Source organism: Pecten maximus, chromosome 11 (genome assembly GCF_902652985.1).
Source record: "Pecten maximus chromosome 11, xPecMax1.1, whole genome shotgun sequence".
Classification (NCBI taxonomy): domain Eukaryota; kingdom Metazoa; phylum Mollusca; class Bivalvia; order Pectinida; family Pectinidae; genus Pecten; species Pecten maximus.
This window is the reverse complement of record NC_047025.1, coordinates 27,644,150-27,664,743: the sequence shown is the minus strand read 5'-3', so window position 1 is coordinate 27,664,743 and position 20,594 is coordinate 27,644,150. Positions and strand designations below refer to the sequence as shown.

General features: G+C 38.8%; 1 protein-coding gene across 2 annotated transcripts in view; it reads right to left on the bottom strand.

Moving 5' to 3' along the window:
- The window catches only part of LOC117337240 (protein CBFA2T1-like), a 163,583-nt gene that overhangs the window by 81,249 nt on the left and 61,740 nt on the right, over positions 1-20,594 (bottom strand). For both annotated transcript variants that reach the window (XM_033898117.1, XM_033898119.1), the window contains one exon: positions 15,831-15,886. The gene's annotated coding sequence lies outside the window, so the exon portion shown is untranslated. The remainder of the gene's footprint in view (positions 1-15,830; positions 15,887-20,594) is intronic.

Here is a 20,594-nt window from a genome sequence, read left to right as displayed (position 1 = left end):
ACACCACTCCATATCACAGGGAGCACATCCTAACCACATACAGAATCATTAACCCTAGCACTGAAAATTATCACCCATATACTATTGATGTATCAAAGATAACATGCAAAGGAATTTCTGTTAATTTTTTTTTCTCCAATCAACAATCTTGATTTTAATACTGATACTTCTGTAAAAAACTGATAATTTTAGCAATATCAGCAATATTCTTTCCCAAAAAGCTTTCAATTCTAAAATGGTACCTCAGAGAAAAAAGTGTCAAGTTTAGCAATATATCAGAAATATTTAACATCTATTCCAAAAAATCTAAACTAATTCTTCAAGGAAAAATTTAGCAAATTTTAACAATTCCAGAAATATTGCTTTAGAGAGAACAAGAGGCACATGGGGCCTGTATCACTCATCTGGATATTCACTAATTATGGCAAAGCACTCTCAGTATCATGTACATAAATGTATTTCTGTTAACTTTTTCCTTTAAAGTTAACTAAATTAAGAGTTCTGGTTCCAAGGAAAATTTAAAGTTAATTAAGCCTCAATGTGTGGATATATAACCCCCACAAACATCAGGATACCATGGTCACTGAGGTTCAGTTTGACTTCTGACATTTGGATTTCCAAAAGCAATTGTAAGGACACAAAATATACATTATACAAGTACTGATATGACTCTTGTTTCCTTCCACCTCCATAAACCAGCATAATTCTCATTGGTAAAGTTTGATTTGTTTTATCTAAACCAGGGCCAGAGATTAAATTTGTCCTTGACTTTGGACCCAAATGGCCCTGAACTTTTGACCCAGTGACCTTGACATTTTACCAGATGACTCTGGTTTAATTCTGGTCAACTTTGCTTCATAATGTCATAAAATGTTCCTTAGTGAAGAGATATAAAATTTGACCTCAACCTTTGACAGAGTGAACTTGACCTGTGACAGTTGACTCAATATTTAATTCCAACCAATGTTTCATCATGTCATAACAAGATGTAACTCAATGAAAGGATACAAAATTTGACCTTTACCTTTGAGCAATGACCTTGACCTTTGGTCACTTGACTCTTTAATTCCGCCCAACTTTTCTTCATAATGTCCTAACAACATGTTCACCAGTCCAACGATACAAAATTTGACCCTGACCGTGACCTTGACCTCTTGTCATTTGACTTGTAGTATAATTTTAATTCAAGGTTTATACCAAATTGATTCCCTTTCACCCAAGGATGATATAGGCCAAATATATATCAAATCCTTTCATTCATTTGCTATATTTACCCTAATGGGCCATGCCCATCAGACCCCTGGGAGCCCAGACCCACTTTTTATACACAATTGGTTCCCCTTCACCAAAGGATGCTTTAGACCAAATTTGATGAAAATCAATTCAGTGGTACCTTAGAGTTGATAGGTGGCTGCCCTAACTTCCATTCTATGCAGGAAAACATGTATCAATGGTCCCAAACATGCCTTTCCTACATCCTGTGTTGATATATTGCATCTGTCTGAGTTTACATCAGGGTAAGGGTTCACTGTGTCAATCAATTTTGAGTGACCTAATTATGATGATCATTTGACCCTCAGACTATCTACCTCTCTCTACATATACCTTGCAGCCAGGTGAAGCTTGCATCTTTATTGATTTTTTCCCTACTTTCTCTTCTGATCTGACAATCATGAAGATGATCATGTTGACATTTCATGATGATTTGTTTTTAATTTGTGGTGCTGTATGGTCAAGACTGTGTGAAAGCAAGCAGATGTGACAGACATCATCACATTGATGTCACATGACCAAATGAGGTCACAAAATGTACAACAGAATCTGTATATGATGGAATAAGCTGGCAACATTATTTAAACTGGAGTGTGACATTAACCATTGTAACTCATTAGACCAGCTGTGAAATATTGTCTGAGAGGACCTTGACCTAATTGGACCAGCAGGATAATATCTGAAGGTACACACTAACCTTGACCTAATTAGACTGTTTTGCATTATGATATCTGAGTGGGCACACCTTGACCTAATTAGCCCAATTGTATCATGTATTTCGGAGAGGGCACTGTAACCTTGACCTAATAAGACTGGGTGCATAATGCTATCTGAGGGGACACACTAACCTTGACCTAATAAGACAAGCTGTATAATGTATTTCTGAGAGGGTAGTCTAACCTTGACCTAATTGCACTTTTTTTTTTTTGAAAAAAAATCTACAGTTATGTCCCCTCCTTTTTAAAAAAAAAAACAAAAAAAAATTGCACTTGTTGTATAATGATATCTGAGGGAACGCACTAACCTGGCCACTCTAATTTTACCATGTCATTCAAATCAACCATGTCGAAGACAGCAAAACACCATGAATAACAAGAGGCCCATGGGGCCTGTATCGCTCACCTGGTTGGATTTGACCAAATGTCCAAATAGTGTTCATGTTCAATTCGTTTTATTTGTCAACCTCAAACAATGCTTTATACATGTATGCTTAAAGTATGGGGATCCCACCTGCTTTAAAGAAATAACGAAGTCCAGACTCTAAGTTTACAACATGCATTCATAACTCTATGACTAGTAGCGATTTAAAGGAATTACCTTTATTTCCCCTATGGGGCCCCACAACTTTGGCCAAAGTCATCATTAAATGCAAAATCTGTTCCCCTTCCCCAAGGATGTTTCCGACTAAATTGGGTTCAAATCCATTCATAAGGTAAGACTAGTAGCAATTTTAAGGCTTTACCTCTATTTCCCCTATTGCATGGGCCCCACCCCTTTGGCCCCTCAGGGGTCAGAGTCATCATTTATGCAAAATCTGTTCCCCTTCCCCCAAGGATGTTTCTGACCAAATTAAGTTCAATTCCATTCATAACTTTATGACTAGTAGCGATTTAAAGGAATTACCTCTATTTCCCCATTGGGCCCCGCCCCATTGGCCCCTCAGGGGTCAGAGTCACCATTTATGCAAAATCTGTTCCCCTTCCCCCAAGGATGTTCCTGACTAGATCGGGTTTAAATCCATTCATAACTTTATGACAAGTAGCGATTTAAAGGAATTTCTTCTATTTCCCTTATTGGGCCCCGCCCCTTTGGCCCCTTGGGGGTCAGAGTCACCATTTATGCAAAATCTGTTCCCCTTCCCCAAGGATGTTTCTGACCAAATTAAGTTCAATTCCATTCATAACTTTATGACTAGTAGCGATTTAAAGGAATTACCTCTATTTCCCCATTGGGCCCCGCCCCATTGGCCCCTCAGGGGTCAGAGTCACCATTTATGCAAAATCTGTTCCCCTTCCCCCAAGGATGTTCCTGACTAGATCGGGTTTAAATCCATTCATAACTTTATGACAAGTAGCGATTTAAAGGAATTACCTCTATTTCCCTTATTGGGCCCCGCCCCTTTGGCCCCTTGGGGGTCAGAGTCACCATTTATGCAAAATCTGTTCCCCTTCCCCAAATGATGTTTCAGACCAAATTGGGTTCAAATCCTTTCATAACTGTATGACTAGTAGCGATTTAAAGGAATTACCTCTATTTCCCCTATGGGCCCCGCCCCTTTGGCCCCTTGGGGGTCAGAGTCATCATTTATGCAAAATCTGTTCCACTTCACATAAGAATGTTTCTGACAGAATTGAGTTCAAATCCATTCATAACTTTACGACTAGTAGTGATTTGAAGGAATTACCTCTATTTCCCCATTAGCCCCCGCCCCTTTGGCCCCTTGGGGGTCAAAGTCACCATTGATGCAAAATCTGTTCCCCTTCCGCAAAGGATGTTTCTTACTAAATTGAGTTCAAATCCATTCATAACTTTATGACTAGTAGCGATTTAAAGGAATAACCTCTATTTCCCATACGGGGCCAGCCCCTTTGGCCCCTCGGGGGTCAGAGTCACCATTTATGCAAAATCTGTTCCCCTTCCCCCAATGATGTTTCTGACCAAATTAGGTTCAAATCCTTTCATAACTTTATGACTAGTAGCGATTTAAAGGAATTACCTCTATTTCCCTTATTGGGCCCCGCCCCTTTGGCCCCTTGGGGGTCAGAGTCACCATTTATGCAAAATCTGTTCCCCTTCCCCAAATGATGTTTCAGACCAAATTGGGTTCAAATCCTTTCATAACTGTATGACTAGTAGCGATTTAAAGGAATTACCTCTATTTCCCCTATGGGCCTCGCCCCTTTGGCCCCTTGGGGGTCAGAGTCATCATTTATGCAAAATCTGTTCCACTTCACATAAGAATGTTTCTGACAGAATTGAGTTCAAATCCATTCATAACTTTACGACTAGTAGTGATTTGAAGGAATTACCTCTATTTCCCCATTAGCCCCCGCCCCTTTGGCCCCTTGGGGGTCAAAGTCACCATTTTTGCAAAATCTGTTCCCCTTCCCCCAATGATGTTTCTGACCAAATTAGGTTCAAATCCTTTCATAACTTTATGACTAGTAGCGATTTAAAGGAATTACCTCTATTTCCCCATTAGGCCCCGCCCCTTTGGTCCCTTGAGGGTCAGAGTCACCATTTATGCAAAATCTTTTCCCCTTCCCTCAAGAATGTCTCTGGCCAAATTGGGTTCGAATCCATTCATAACTTTATGACTAGTAGCAATTTGAAGGAATTACCTCTATTTCCCCATTAGGCCCCGCCCCTTTGGCCCCTTGGGGGTCAGAGTCACCATTTATACAAAATCTGTTCCCCTTCCCCCAATGATGTTTCTTACTAAATTGGGTTCAAATCCTTTCATAACTTTATCACTAGTAGCGATTTAAAGGAATTACCTCTATTTCCCCATTAGGCCCCACCCCTTTGGTCCCTTGGGGGTCAGAGTCACCATTGATGCAAAATCTGTTCCCCTTCCGCAAAGGATGTTTCTTACTAAATTGAGTTCAAATCCATTCATAACTTTATGACTAGTAGCGATTTAAAGGAATAACCTCTATTTCCCATACGGGGCCAGCCCCTTTGGCCCCTCGGGGGTCAGAGTCACCATTTATGCAAAATCTGTTCCCCTTCCCCCAATGATGTTTCTGACCAAATTAGGTTCAAATCCTTTCATAACTTTATGACTAGTAGCGATTTAAAGGAATTACCTCTATTTCCCTTATTGGGCCCCGCCCCTTTGGCCCCTTGGGGGTCAGAGTCACCATTTATGCAAAATCTGTTCCCCTTCCCCAAATGATGTTTCAGACCAAATTGGGTTCAAATCCTTTCATAACTGTATGACTAGTAGCGATTTAAAGGAATTACCTCTATTTCCCCTATGGGCCCCGCCCCTTTGGCCCCTTGGGGGTCAGAGTCATCATTTATGCAAAATCTGTTCCACTTCACATAAGAATGTTTCTGACAGAATTGAGTTCAAATCCATTCATAACTTTACGACTAGTAGTGATTTGAAGGAATTACCTCTATTTCCCCATTAGCCCCCGCCCCTTTGGCCCCTTGGGGGTCAAAGTCACCATTTTTGCAAAATCTGTTCCCCTTCCCCCAATGATGTTTCTGACCAAATTAGGTTCAAATCCTTTCATAACTTTATGACTAGTAGCGATTTAAAGGAATTACCTCTATTTCCCCATTAGGCCCCGCCCCTTTGGTCCCTTGAGGGTCAGAGTCACCATTTATGCAAAATCTTTTCCCCTTCCCTCAAGAATGTCTCTGGCCAAATTGGGTTCGAATCCATTCATAACTTTATGACTAGTAGCAATTTGAAGGAATTACCTCTATTTCCCCATTAGGCCCCGCCCCTTTGGCCCCTTGGGGGTCAGAGTCACCATTTATACAAAATCTGTTCCCCTTCCCCCAATGATGTTTCTTACTAAATTGGGTTCAAATCCTTTCATAACTTTATCACTAGTAGCGATTTAAAGGAATTACCTCTATTTCCCCATTAGGCCCCACCCCTTTGGTCCCTTGGGGGTCAGAGTCACCATTTATGCAAATCTGTTCCCCTTCCCCCAAGAATGTTTCTGACCAAATTGGGTTCAAATCCATTCATTACTTTATGACTAGTAGCGATTTAAAGGAATTACCTCTATTTCCCCATTAGGCCCCGCCCCTTTGGTCCCTTGGGGGTCAGAGTCAACATTTATGCAAAATCTGTTCCCCTTCCCAAAAGGATGTTTTTGACCAAATTGGGTTCAAATCCATTCATAACTCATTAATAATTCATAACTTTATGACTAGTAGCGATTCAAAGGAATTTCTTCTATTTCCCATATTTGACCCCCGCCCTTCTGGCCCCTTAGGGGTCAGAATCGTCTTAAATGCAAAATCTGTTCCCTTTTGCCCAAGGATCTTTCAGACCAAATTTGGTCAAAATCCATTCAAAACTTTATGACTAGTAGGGATTTAAAGGAATTACCTCTATTTCCCCTATTTGACCCTGCCCCTCTGGCCCCTTCGGGGTCAGAATCATCATTAATGCAAAATCTGTTCCCCTTCCCCCAAGGATCTTTCTGACCAAATTTGGTTAAAATCCATTCATAACTTGATGACTAGTAGCGATTTAAAGGAATTTCTTCTATTTCCCATATTTGACCCCCGCCCTTCTGGCCCCTTAGGGGTCAGAATCGTCTTAAATGCAAAATCTGTTCCCTTTTGCCCAAGGATCTTTCAGACCAAATTTGGTTAAAATCCATTCATAACTTTATGACTAGTAGGGATTTAAAGGAATTACCTATATTTCCCCTATTTGACCCTGCCCCTCTGGTCCCTTGGGGGTCAGAATCTTCATTAATGCAAAATCTGTTCCCCTTCCCCCAAGGATCTTTCTGACCAAATTTGGTTAAAATCCACTGGGTATTTTATGACAAGTAGTAATTTTAAGTAAATGTTGACGGACGGACGGACGACGGACGCCGCGCCATGGCATAAGCTCACCCGACCTTTGGTCAAGGTGAGCTAAAAACGGAGTTCCTAGGGGTGTGGAAAGACCCCGGGCCTATTTTTCCATCATTATTTTGTTTATCTCTTGATGCCCAAGAATGCTATATATGGTTATGGGGTGGGGATCTCAATGGTTTCTAAGATATAACAAAGTAACTAAGTCTTTAGGGGTGGGGAAAGACCACAGGGCTTATTTTTATTACAGGATATTGTTTATCTCTTGATGCCTAGCAACGCTATATATGGTTATGGGGTGTGGATCTCAATGGTTTTAAACATATAACAAAGAAACTGAATCCCTAGGGGATGGGAAAGACCCCTGGGCCTATTTTTCCATCATTATTTTGTTTATCTCTTGATGCCCAACAATTCTATATATGGTTATGGGATGGGGATCTCAATGGTTTCTAAAATACAAGGTCGTTTTTAGCAATACAGCCAAATTGCTCCCTTTTGCCCAACCCCTCGGGCCCCTTGGAAGGTCAGCCCCATCATTTGCATCAATTTGAATCCCAGCCATCTAGGGATGTTACCATTGAAATATCAATGTCATACCTTGCTTAGTTCCAGAGAAAAAGTCGTTATAAATATCAATATTGCCAAATGGACCTCTTTTGGCACTGCCCCTCAGGCCCCAGGGAGTCGGCCCCAGGGAGTCAGCCCCATCATTTGTACAATTTTGAATCTGCACCCCATAGTGATGCTACCAAGCAAATATAAGCAATATTCATTTCTCCGTTTCAGAGGAGAAGTCGCTTATATCAATCTAGCCATATTGAACACTTTTGGCTCCACCCCTCAGTCCCCCCGGGGTCAGCCCAACTATTTGTACAATTTTGAATCCCCATTTCATGGTGATGCTACCAGGCAAAAATGACCAATTGATCAACTGCTTGGTTTCAGAAGTCGTTTATATCAATAGACAAATTAACCCCTTTTGGCCCCGCCACTCTGGCCCCAGGGGGTTAGGTCCCCACCATTTGCACAATTTTGATTACTATCCCCATAGTGATGCTATCATGGAAATATGAGTGATATCCGTTGCTCAGTTTCAGAGAAGAAGTTATTTATATCAGTACAGCTATACTGATGCATTTTGGTCCCGCCCCTCTGGTCCCCAGGGGGTTAGGTCCCCACCATTTTGGTTTGTTTTTGTTTAACGTCCTATTAACAGCCAGGGTCATTTAAGGATGTGCCAGGTTTTGGAGGTGGAGGAAAGCCGGAGTATCCGGAGAAAAACCTCCGGCCTACAGTCAGTACCTGGCAACTGCCCCACGCAGGTTTCGAACTCGTAACCCAGAGGTAGAGGGCTAGTGATCAAGTGTAGGGACACCTTGACCACTCGGCCACCACGGCCCCATGCTTTATAGGTAACTACAGAGAAATGTATACTTATTGGCACAAGGTATGCTTCAGAGTGCATAAGCATTGCAAAATTATGGCAGGGCATGCATTTCAATGTATAGAGTTCACCATTTGTACAATTTTGAATACTGTCCCCATAGTGATGCTATCATGGAAATATGAGTGATATCCATTGCCAGGTTTCAGAGAAGAGGTCGTTTATAACAATATAGCTAAATTGACCACATTTGGCCCTGCCCCTCAGGCCCCTGGGGGGTCAGTCCAATCATTTGTACAATTTTGAATCCCCACCCCATAGTGATGCTACCAGACAAATATGAGCGATATCCATTGCTCGGTTTCAGAGAAGAAGTCGATTATATCAATAAAGCCCAATTGACCACATTTGGCCCCGCCTTTCAAGCCCCTGGGCGGTCATGCAGCCTCATCATTTGTTCAATTTTGAATCCCCACCCCATAGTGATGCTACCAGGCAAATATGAGCGATATCCATTGGTCGGTTTCAGAGAAGAAGACGTTTATAGCAATATAGCCAAATTGACCCCTTTTGGCCCCGCCCCAGAGGCCCCCAGGGGGTCAGCCCCATCATTTGTACAATTTTGAGTCCCCTACTCATAGGAATGCTTCTGACTAAATTTGTTCAAATTACGATCAGCGATTATGAAGAAGAAGTCAAATAAGTCAATTGTTGATGGACCGACGGACTGATAGACGGCCGGCCGGACGACGGACACCACGGTATGGCATAAGCTCATCTTGGTCCTTCGGACCAGATGAGCTAAAAAGTATTTTAGCAAGTAAAAATTAAAGACACTTGCTGTTTTTAGCAAGTGACAAAAACTGTTAAATTTGAGGCCTGAAAGGTGCAAATTTCTTTGGTGCCTAGTGCATAATCCTTTGAAGCTGCTAAAAACAATATTTTTCAAACCTGTGTTTAAACATTCCATACTCTTAACTTTATGATTATCGTATAAGCAGAGATTATAAGGTCACCTTACTAGTTCAGACTAATGCAAATTTTCCTTTAGCCTAGTGGTAGGAAGTTTGCCTTGGGAGTGAGAGTTCGCTAGTTTGAGCCCCAGCACAGGCAGGGTATTTTCACATCTCCTTCCTATTTCAGATTTGGTGCCATTGACCACTCCAAATTTTTCATTGTTCCATCTTTCCCTGAATATTTTGGTCAACCACATCTCTGGATCTATTTCCTGGTTTGAAATGCCAGAAACATATGTTTAGACGAAAATTTGTCACATCCGTAAAAAGTAGGGCCGAAGACCATATGGAAATGATTATGATGTCACCCGTAACAACACTGACATACACACCCTCAAACGATTTGCCTGCCTCCATACTGAAGTAATCAGGGGTAATTGGAGTCATTACTACAGTAAGTATCAGACCAATGTGATGTGAATCAGATATGTCGCAGACCAGAAACTCCCCGTCACATCATATACATCAAATCAAAGGCAAAACCAGAATACATAGAATCAAATGATTCAACACCAGATGTTAACGTCAGGTCCAAGATGGAGGAGGAGAGAAAATGTTTTTTTCTTTTAAGTTTTTTGGGTTTTTTTTTTCAAAGACATCACTTACAGTATCTTTTTCATCAGAATAGAATGCAAATCATTTTCTCAGTAAACTGAAACTGAAATAGTTGTCTCCAATTCTTCTCAAGACAATATGTTTTTGAATGTTTTATAAATTGAGAAATGTTTTTGAAATATTGAGGAATATCATCAATTCTATATTTCTTCAGTCAATTTCCGTCTTCATTTCTATTGAAGTGATTCAGTAAATTACAGTAGATATGCCATGAGTCAGGACAGAGTTAAAACTATTTCCAATTTTGTAATAATTTTATCTAAATGCATAAAATATCTACCTCTCTGACAGTTCAGACAGAGAGAATTCATCTAAAAAGGGAAGTAACTCCAGAATGAATTTGGGTAACTAAGAACAGAATCAGCAAGGAAATTAAGGTATGGAATCATGTGGACTTGGAGAAAAAGAATGACTTGGGGGGGAAAAAAAGGTAAGGGAAAGTTCTTTGTCTATAGTTCCACCATGTATATGGAGTATAGGAGCCAACTTGATGTCAACAACTACTGGCCACATCCTATAGCAAAGGTTTAAACGATGCAGGAAATTACTGGGAAAATTACAACCTACCACATGATGACTAATTTCCATACTGCATCAGATCTTTTGAATCGTTTGATAATCAGTAAGTCCTGACAGCAGACAGCATTTGTAAGCAATCCGTGACATAACACAGGTGGTGCTTTGCATTTATTAATTCAAAATGGATAAAATGAAGCTCCAGTGTGATTAGGTTTCATCATTACTGCTCAAGTATAAATCATAATTTCTTTCATTTTTCCCCATTGCATTGATTAGAATAAAAGGCCACACATTTAGGTAACGAGTCTCAGAGCTTTATAATGTTATCTCTCTGATCCAACAAAAAAGTTCAAATCTCCCTGATATTTCTGACATTTTTACTGTTAGCAGTTCTCACGAAAATATCATACATATGATTTTTCCACCATTCTGATCGCTTTCAATAAAAAGAGGTTCTTTCTGGTAACAATTACAGTCATTCCTTCCAACCACATCACAATTCCCTGACCAGGTAACAAAATCTTACACCTATTAAAACTCTTTTCTTTAAATATCAAAAGTAAAGCTCTATACCATTGTGATATATTGTTTCCCCAGTGGTATAACTATTCCACCCCAGAGTGGTACATACCGCCCCATCCCAGAGTGGTACATACCGCCCCACCCCAGAGTGGTATATACTGCCCCACCCCAGAGTGGTACATACTGCCCCACCCCAGAGTGGTATACTGCCCCACCCAAGAGTGGTATATACTGCCCCACCCCAGAGTGGTATATACTGCCCCACCCCAGAGTGGTTCATACCGCCCCACCCCAGAGTGGTACATACCGCCCCACCCCAGAGTGGTACATACTGCCCCACCCCAGAGTGGTATATACTGCCCCACCCCAGAGTGGTATATACTGCCCCACCCCAGAGTGGTTTATACCGCCCCACCCCAGAGTGGTACATACTGCCCCACCCCAGAGTGGTATAAACTGCCCCACCCCAGAGTGGTACATACTGTCCCACCCCAGAGTGGTACATACTGCCCCACCCCAGAGTGGTACATACTGCCCCACCCCAGAGTGTTATTTACTGCCCCACCCCAGAATGGTAAACTGCCCCACCCCAGAGTGGTACATACTGCCCCACCCCAGAATAGTAAACTTCCCCACCCCAGAGAGGTATATACTGCCCCACCCCAGAGTGGTACATAATGCCCCACCCCAGAGTGGTACATACTGCCCCACCCCAGAGTGGTACATACTGCCCCACCCCAGAGTGGTATATACTGCCCCACCCCAGAGTGGTACATACTGCCCCACCCCAGAGTGGTATATACTGCCCCACCTCAGAGTGGTATATACTGCCCCACCCCAGAGTGGTATATACTGCCCCACCCCAGAGTGGTACATACTGCCCCACCCCAGAGTGGTATATACTGTCCCACCCCAGAGTGGTATATACTGTCCCACCCCAGAGTGGTATATACTGCCCCACCCCAGAGTGGTACATACTGCCCCACCCCAGAGTGGTATATACTGTCCCACCCCAGAGTGGTATATACTGTCCCACCCCAGAGTGGTATATACTGCCCCACCCCAGAGTGGTATATACTGCCCCACCCCAGAGTGGTACATACTGCCCCACCCCAGAGTGGTATATACTGCCTCACCCCAGAGTGGTATATACTGTCCCACCCCAGAGTGGTATATACTGCCCCATCCCAGAGGAGTATACTGCCCCACCCCAGAGTGGTACATACTGCCCCACCCCAGAGTGGTATATACTGCCCCACCCCAGAGTGGTACATACTGTCCCACCCCAGAGGAGTATACTGCCCCACCCCAGAGGAGTGTACTGCCCCACCCTATTACAGCTAATACAGATCAGACCTTGTTCAACAATTGATTGCATTGACATATGTCGCTGGTGCCACATCTGAGGGCAGTAGCATATGGACACAAAACTCTGAGCTCAGCAATGTTAGCATCAATAGCTCCAACAACCTAAGTGTGCCAGCTTGTCCAAACTACACATAAAATACCTATATTGATAAATATATATATCTACACTCAGAAATTTATTGAACTACTGTTACATTGACCAAAACAACAGCAGGTATCAGAATGATGTAAACAGATATATGCTCTAGCCAGCAGCTGTTTGTCAGCCGGCTCTCAAGGCATCACCAACACGTTTACGTTTATTAGTCTTATGTGGCAGAAACTTTTAACTTAAACTTAAGAAATATTTGTTGATCATCTGTGGAATTAATAACAAAATCAGTATTATTTCTTTAAGAAAATACATAGATACATAGATACATAGATTCCTATTTCCAAAAATAACTGCATGTAACGATTCATGGATATGGGCATTTATTGTCAATAGCCAGCTTTTTTGAATTTGCGACTGAGTGTCGTGTTGATATACCCAAGAAATGTGGAGCGTGGTGCAAGTTACGTACAATAAAATATGTTTTTGAATTAATTGGTTACTGACATTCCCTCCAAAGCAATGTCTTGCAAGATATCTAATTAACAGACTAGAAACTTTAAATATTAATGTTCTTAAAATTTCAAAAAATTTATGACAAAAATTAACATGATGCTGGACATGAAATAACAAATAAAAAGATTGTGATGCTGTGATCTCATCCTATAGTAATGGTAGCTAGATTTACATAATTCACAAAAATACATAGTGTTAATTTTCATAAGTCATGCAATTTCAGCTGAGCTGTCCTATACAAACACAAATTCACCACAGAATGGACAAAAAGAAAAAGAACTAAAATTAATTCAAATGCTGAAAGACAATTAAGCTTTTGATATCAGCAAGCTCTGGAGGTGACACCAATGAATGCACGTACTATACATATACTAAATAGAAATTAAAAAGTTTGAATAAAAGTAAAACTTCTTTAAAATTTAACATTGTATACATCCGTTTGGAGAAATAATTCAGGACAGCATCACGACGTCTCTTTGACTGGCATTCTGGCAGGGGGACAAAAAAAAACTTGAAAAACGCTTATCATAACAATCTAGATAGTTTCTCCATTTTTTCCAAATCCTTTTGCGTAAATTGCATGTTCAAAGTCAGGGTCTGTCACTTGACATAAACAATTATATATAGACACTGGTGCAGGTTCCTTTGGTTTACACACTGTTTTGACATGTTATTTAGAAAAATGGAGCCCAATACAAAGATGTGAAACAAGGCTTTTTCAGATACTGTCATAAACATGAAGTTCGACTAAAGAAATATATGCGAGACTTTATACAGAACTGTACAACCTCTAAGCCAGTGTTCCTGGAGGAATTCAAGGAACAATACGCCAACTGTCTGTGTAAGAATTCGGCAAAGTGTGAATGACAGGAAGTCAATTCTGATCATTGTCTGACATAGGCCGTCATAACCAGAACTCATGGCCAGCTCCGACAGATCCCAGCCCCATGTCACTGCCAGGGGACCTGCGTCAGTAAGGATTGCATGTTTACCGGTACCAGAAGTAAATTCAATATACTGGCATAACTAAAACCCTTTCCCGACTACACACAATTACTGTTCTGCCCTTGTCCTGATTTGATGTTCCACAGATGTGATTTCCAAGCTCAAACTTGTCCTTTTTTTCCCGTTATTTTCATTTGATTTTATGTCCCTGGCTAACCTTATCGAATGCATCAATACAATAGATAATATGTTGTAATATCTCATTGACCCAACTGTAGAGATGCGCATCACTTAACAACACACACACAAAATTGCAAAGTACACGTCTGAAATAAGCATCATGGGCCGACGGTTCTTCAATATGTTCAAGACAGTAATATAATACAACCCAAACATATCAGAAACATCAGAAATTTCATTACCGTAAAACCGAGTCCTGTAATCACACCAAATCAAACTACTCAATTTAAATTTTTATTTTCTTGATCATATAGAATGCTACATAAAATATGGAGCCAGCAATCTACAGGGTATACAAAATCATGTCTGGTTTTTGTCACGAAGTTACGTAACATCGATACGAAGTAGTGTAAGCATCACAATCAGGTCACATACTGAATTTTTCCACAATCTGTTGCAATCATAAATGTAACTTTGTCCAATGACAGGAAGCCTTACTGTAGGCTATGACTGATTGCACACTTGGTATAATCCCAAACCCCATACATATATCTATAGTGTTCTGAATCTGTACAGACACATATTCTAGATCATGTTATATATATATAAGTACATATACATTTAATGTATAATGGTACATGAAATGTTTTTGTGCATAAAAATGATTTCATGAACATCAAATCAGTGGATTTCCATCGCCAGACATATAAAATAAAACGTAATTAATCTGAAACTATTAAATATGGTAAACAGGGCAGTAAAATACCAGAAAGGTCCTTGCGATTTGATTGCTTCAAAACCACTAACGATCCCTCTATAAAATACCAGTCGATTTTCCCATTGTGAGAGTAGGGATGTTCTGAAGTAAGTCCATTTTTCTACCTATGTCAGCAGTATGTGTTGGTCTCTAAAGGGCTAATTTTAGGATACATGTATATATACTTTTGTTTGTTTGTTGGGTTTATCACCCCATGAACAGCACAGTGTGATTTTGAGGCAGTGTTTCCCTGTAGTAGCTTACTCACTTAACATACATGATGCCCATCTCATGCTATACATAGCAATTAGGGTAAAGTGTCTTTCCAAAGGACACAACAGCACAGACCATTTCTCAGCTTCCTGAGAAACACAAACTAGTGCAGGTAGGGGGCATTGAACCATGCACCTCAGATCTTCACCTGATGGTTCTTACCTAGGCCGACGTTCTAACAATAGGTATTGCGGCCCTATATATATATATATATATATAAAGTATTAATTTGAAATAAAACCTTTCGTCGCCAAGCACTACTGGAGCAACAGAAGTCATAAATATACAGACGTTGTGTTTTTTTATATCTTCAAGATTAGCTCCCCTGATTCATTTTCCAATAGCCATGTGGAACAGAATCGAGGGTAAATGAAAGTCTTCATTCACCCCTAGGGTGCTCTTATTTCTAAAGTTGTGTAAATGTTCTGGATGGATATGTCAACATATCCAAACTCTTTTGACATGTGATTATGCCCCATTCCAACTGGGAAATAAAATCTGTAGTTTCAAAAAATACCATCTTCGTTTGGCTTTTTCAGCAAACTGTATATTATAATGATTGTGTGAAATCTGTTTTTATGTCTTGTAAAAGAGATGTTGTGGATGTGCCAAATCCTCAATATGACAATCCGTTAGAATTTTAGAATGCATTAAAATTCAAATGTGCCATAATATACCAGTATATACAGTTTACAATGAAATTTTTGTGCATAGTTTCACACAAAATATCATTATCATTGTAATTCTAACAGTTATATACCTGTGTTTCAAACATCAAAATGATTAAATGATAATATCACAATAGGTACTTACGTTTATCCACCACCAAGAAAGCTTGTTCCCTGGAATGGTGATGTCAATCAGATGTCCTGATAAATATACAAAAACAAACATCCAGATGAGTGCGAGAGAAATAATTAGTAATCAATTTTAAATAATTTTTTCTTCCTATATTATATCAGAGTTCCTAAAAAAACCTTTATAATCAGAGAACTTGTACCTCCTTTCTAATCAAATATCAGTACACTTAATATCATTATTTCATTACATAACCCATTTACTATCATAGAAGCAATCATAAATATTTATCAATTAAGGACATTAGGTGAGGTCAACATGATATTATAATAACCTTGCTGGTAGAATCAAATATTATCCAAGGTCAATATTTTATATTATACCAGATAGGTATCTTCATAACAGGAAATATACATTGAGGTATTCAATTTGATGTCACAATGATTATGATGTCATAAATGCAATAGACTCTGTGTTTCTAAAGTCAGAAAGAAAACTTCAATATAGTACAGAGAAAGTAACACCAAATGAAAATTCAAATTTAATTCTTGAATCCTAAAAAATCAGAAGATTTATGTAAATATCAATACGACAGTATAAAAGAAATATTAAAATGGTTATAAGAAATGATAAAAAAAAAAACTCTTCTTACACTGTATCATCATTGTACCAATTAAAACTAGAGATTTGAACAAAAACATATCTATGTCTCCCCTTGTCCCTAATGCCAGACACTGAATATGAAGCATACAGAAACTTTTATTGAGATATCTTTAAACAGTTTAAAAGTTATCGCTGAGACAAGAGAAGAAATATTGGGGATGTTTATCTCACATTTGATCTTAAGGTCAAGGTTACACTGACCAAATGGCAGTGCACTGCACATTGACTTTACGTGATGCAAATATAGTGCATTCAATATTTGTTATGGCCTGGACAAAGTTCACACTGATTTGATCTTTGACCTTTATGTCAAGGTCACAAATGCAATGATCCAATGACAGAGCACTGCACTAGCTATAGGTCAGTGGGTGAAAAAGTCATACAGCAACTTTCATTTAGTTGTATCTTTTTATCTTTAATTTAAGAGTTAAAACGTAGACAAGAATTTTTGGGAAAATTTGCACTTATATGACTTTTGACCTTGAGGTCAAGGTCACAGTGAACTAACAGAAGTGCATATTATGTGATGCAGGTATACAGCCAGTTTCATTAAGATAACCTAAACTGTTATGGACAAAAAAATTATTAGAAGAGTCAGAAGACTGGTTCTTAATTACCATATTTGACCTAATAAGCGTGCTGTGTGTTTACATTATTATGCACAAAACAGGTGTGCTTAATAAAACCGAAGGAGTGAGAAAAAATTTTGCGTGAAATTTGAGTGGAAAAAATAAACTTCTTTCTTCTTCAATTACTTACATTTATGTAGTGGCAACAATCTAGTGTCTTCAGTTAAATGTCTGAAGATTATATTGGGAGATCAGTAAGGTAAGGAACTTTTTGTATGTTTTAATTAGCACATGCATCCTCTTTTCTTGAAAAAGGTGGGGGTACAATTATAAGGGCAGACTGTGCTTATTAGGTCTACTTATGTAGTACGATAATATGCCAATATCTTACTTCATTCAAAGGGGAGACATAATTAAAAAAAAAAAAATGTTAAAAAAAATTCAACATAATTTGGTTTTGCTTTAAAATTTATATAGTGTTCTTTCCCCAGACATTCCTATTTAAATACACTAGATTACCCTGTGGAGATACACCTAGGGTTTACACAATATTTCTATTGTTTTTTTTCCCTTTTTAACCAGACAGATGGATTCTGGTAGAACACACGGAAACTATCTTTCAGCAGAAATAGACAATATAATGGTATTTCTGTAGCCTTTTGTCAGGATAATGCTTTTAAGGGAACCATGTGCGTCACGTAGCAAAGTCTCCATCAACTTAGCGAGACCTAGAATGTTGACATCCCTAGTGAAGAAAACACAATTATACCAATACCCACCGAGGTATTGAAAAACTCGCCAGCATGCAAGGAGCAGGAACTTGGGGGCAGGTGCACATCTCGGAATATCATTACAAAATAATGGAATTTGTTTGTCGTAATCCCTTATTCACAACATCATAAGCTTAACTCTAAATCAAAATGAACATTTCTTCAGATGGAAGACTGAACAACCACATGTGTCCTCTACTGAGTTAAAATCATTTAATAGGTTTCTGTCCTAAATACACATGTGCACGAATGTTACGACTATAACTCACACCGAGAGTGTCACTGCAGAACAGTTTTGTTGCAATGTATGAGCTATAATTATAAACTGCACCAATAGTGAATAGATTGATTTAGTTAACCATGATGATATCTGTTAGGTTTAGTTACGTTGTGTTACAATGTCTCAATGCTAGCGTAACACATCCCAGCTGGCAGACATACAATGAAAAAATGTTTCTGTAATGTATCACAATCTGTTGCTCCATTTTGCATTAAACGTTTTTTTTGACGTTCATTAACGTTATACATACATGCCATATTACATATATACTGCTAGCTGGGATGATATAGTTCTGTAAGATGTTGCATTACTGTTGATTCTAATCGGGAAACACAGTATCTTTTTTAATTCATTTTATTTACTTAACAACAGTGATGAAATTAGTTATAAATTTAAGTCATATGGGACACAGCCAAGATCTGAATGTAGGAGGAAACTGGAACATTTTTGGGAAAAAATATGTGGTCCGGCAGCTGACCCACAATACACAACCCATGCCGATATTGAACCCCGGTGACTTAGGTGAAAGGCAAGTGAGACATCCATGACACCACCTGATCACTTAGGGTTTTTTGTCTCTACCCCTGCTTTCACTTTGAGAACTTAACATTCCTTAGAACAGATCTACGTTTACATGGTGTCATTGATAAAAACACTTCCAGGACTTCAGGTCTTATTCTCCTTGCACTTGTCTCTGTTGTTTCATTTTTTCATTTTTTTACCCTGTTTAATTAATTTTTTTCCAGGTTTGTTTACATTTCATGTATGTTTTGTTTTTTTATAAAGAAAATTGGGCCACAAGATTGAATTCTAATAACATCTTTGTTTAGGTTTTTTTCTTTAATGATAGAACTAAAATTCAAATGGTCAAGTATGACCTTTCACCTTTAACACCACAATCCATCTAATCAGGTGATGCTAAGGTGTAGAAATGAACTAATTCCATCCAAAAGTTCATGAGATAATGTTGTACACAAACTTTGCATGGATGGACACAAAGTTGATTACTATACCTCCACCCCAAACCTCTCGTTACTAAGAAGGGACATAAACACTATAATAATTATCAAATTGTTCTAATTGGTAAAGTACTCTTGAGTCTATCACAGGTATCTTCATTTTTTCACAGAAAGAGTACATATTTAGTATTAGGTCCAATATTACACATGTTGTATAGAATGATGTATAATACTTTTGAATTTCTGATTTATTTACCCAATTAAAACTAATAATAACCTTGACAGTACACAGAATCTTGAAAAAGATTTTTTTAATTAAATTGAATACAGTAATCAATTTTCAAACCTTACTTACAACCAGCAATTATATATTACAATATATGCAATCAAGGGGAGACAACCCCTGAAAAAAAAATCAGGTTTAGCTACCTCTATGTTGTCTTAAATTTGATTAGTATGATTTCAAAACATGTACACTTTTATTTTTTCTTGTTTTAGACAGAAGATACTCAAATTATAATATAAAAGCGATTATAACTGTAAAAATGATGGTTGCTATGGTTTGCTTGGTTTGGATTGATTTGTTTTATGTCCTATTAACAACCAAGGTCATTTAAGGACGTGACAGGTTTGGGAGGTGGAGGAAAGCCGGAGTACCCAGAGAAAAACCACCGGCCGACGATCAGTACCAAGCAACTGCCCCACGTAGGTTTCCAACTTGTGACCCAGAAGTGGAGGGCTAGTGATAAAGTGTCAGGACACCTTAACCACTCGGCCACCATGGCCCCTCACTGTTAATCAAAGGACCAAAGGCCCTGAGAAACGTCAGGGTCTGAGGGCATCAAATAAAAATTTAAAATTGGATTTTATAGTCAGACAGCTACATTTGTATCAGATGAAATGTCTTAATCTTGTTATTCCTATTCTATATACATATTTAGGAAAACATATAACATATTTATCTGCTGAAAACTTTCAAATAGCTGAGTATAGTTCTTTCCCTGACTTATTTCTTTAATGTTTGTGGAAGATTATTGATATACAGTGCATTCCACTTAATCGGGTAACGCTTAATCGGGTATTTCGTTTAATTGGGTAAAATTTTAAAAACCAAAACCATTTTCTCTTAAATCATGTTAAAAAAATTCGTTTAATTGGGTTGGAAAAGTCGTATTTTTCGGTTATTCGAATAGAACAATCGGGACAAAAAATAGAAATGCTCCGATTTTCACGAAAGTCATCGCGTATTTCTTTAAGTTTTAGACATTTATCAACAAATAGTGTAATTTTGATGGTTCAAATGTCAAAAAACAGTTAAATATTACCTTAAACGGTAATGTTATGTCGGGGTTTTGTCATGTTCAGAACTGTGTTGTTGTTGATTCTGCCTCGTGTGGTTTTTCCCCAATAGGAAGTCGACTAAGAATTGTGGGTAAAATTAAATGTTATTTTTAGAGTCAGCAGCAGGCAAAACGTAATGGGGTTTTAAAAGCATAATTAAGCGACTAGACAATTAAACTTTTACGTCTGGGATGTAA